This window comes from Corvus moneduloides, chromosome 1 (assembly GCF_009650955.1).
Source record: "Corvus moneduloides isolate bCorMon1 chromosome 1, bCorMon1.pri, whole genome shotgun sequence".
Taxonomy (NCBI): Eukaryota; Metazoa; Chordata; class Aves; order Passeriformes; family Corvidae; genus Corvus; species Corvus moneduloides.
The window spans coordinates 6,668,441-6,670,429 of record NC_045476.1 but is presented as its reverse complement, the minus strand read 5'-3'; positions in this window follow the sequence as shown (position 1 = coordinate 6,670,429).

The window sequence follows — 1,989 nt, the reverse complement described above, 5'->3', positions numbered from 1 at the left end:
GAGATCTTTGAAGAGCTTTTAAACAGATATTCAAGGCATTCTACAAGCCAATTTAAAAAACCCAAACAAACCCAAAGCAAACAAACAAACCAGAGGAACCAACTTCACAAGACTGATTTAGAAAGCAGCAGCAAAGCCCAAGATCAATTTAAGTTCCAGGTTCACTGTGCTATTCATGAACTTGCAGTTCCACCAAGCATGGTGAAGCACTAACAGATCATTGTGCTCAGGAAAGCAGTGGTGGGGCGAAGCTGCCTGAAGGTTAACACTTCCAATCATCTCACAAAAGTGTCTTGTGATCACCAGGGACAAAAAAGGATCACAACCCCTCCAACAACAGCTGTAAGAGCAGCGAACCTTTACCCTCACCAGGTTCCAGGAATGTATTATGTTTAGAGAGAGAGCACTCCTTATGAAATCATGCTGTGCAGAAGCCCACTAGGAACTGTTGGTGTGTAAGTGCCTGGAAGCGGACTAGGTACCTGCTGGCCCTTGTTTACAAGTCTTGAGTTCAATTCCTTCCTCTGTCCAAAAGGATTCAAAGCCAAACCACATGCTTCTTTCTTACGTCAGCACCCAAAATACAAGGGGATCATTTTCAGTGTCATTGTGGCTTTTCACTAACTATGTGCAAAAAATCCATAAAATGTAACTGAAAAGGCAAACTTACTTGCCCTCAAACTCAAATTATCCCAACAGCATAAAGACGGAAGGGGGGGCTGATAACTCACATTTGCATTGGTCCCCTGACAAATCTCACCTTGGATTTTTTTCAGCACAATGACTGCTTTAGACTCAACATGGTCTGTAGTGTGGCAAGCAGTTTAGGCTTCAAAAAAGTTGAAGAATAGGGAAATTCATCTTCAGATCATTCAAACATCCTTAACATTCTTACTATCTATATTTTTAATGAAGAGCAAACATGAGCCCATTTCCCCATTTGTTTTCAATGCAAGTCTTGCTCACTTTCTACAAGCTTTTTTTTCACCCCCAAATGAAACGGATGCCCATGCCTTATGTCAGAAGTTTTTAGCAAAAAATTACCCACCTCCTGCAAATTTCAAGATACCTTAATGCCTGGCTAGAGCTGTTTGCAAGCCACGTGTAACATCCCATGCTACTTGCCCAGCATTCCCTATTTTGTAGCACCACGTGAGTGTGCTGGGGCCTCAGCAACCACTTTCTCAATGCACCAAATGTGTGAAATCTTCCTCTAAAGCCCAACTCCAGCCACGTTTTGCTCTTGGCTCTGGATTCTGCTGTACAGGCCAAAATCCTAAGTAGGCAGCAGTGCAGTGACAAACTCGAAATGTAGATTTTAAACACAGACGAGCTGATGTACCACTGGAACAAGCTGCAACAGTACACATTGTAATAGAATATCCGTTTCTTTCTTAGTGAGAGGATTCAGCAAATTATGCTTCAATGCTTTTCCCCTGAGTGCTGAGCTTTAAGTTCAAAAGCATTCAGAAGCAGGCTTGAGTCCTGCAGTCTCATTTTGTTTAATTTCTAACTTAAGCTGAACAAATAATTGGTTCGTCTCAATCCCTCCATGCCAGCTAAAATCAAATTGATTTGTCTTACAAAATTCTTACTGGGCTACACAAACTGTACAAAACCTCTGCTGACACAGGTAGGACAAGTATCAGCAAGGACAGAGGAAGCAGGATTTCCTACTCTGTTAAGATTTAAGCCATAGAACAAAAGCTGTGCCCATAACACAAAAACATGCACCCACAACAAGGTAGTTAAGCCCTGGAACAGGATGCCCAGGTGTTCAGGAACCTCCATGCACAGAAACTTGACTGGCCCTGAGCAAACAGAGGTGATTTTGAAGTGAGCCCTGGACTACACAAGAGTCTGGACCAGAAATCTCCGGAGGTCCCTTCACATTCAGTGTATGTGATCCCACAGACACTGACATATAAATGCCAAACCAACCTCATGAGATGAAGTGGGGGAGTAAATCAGGACAACCACAAACACTAA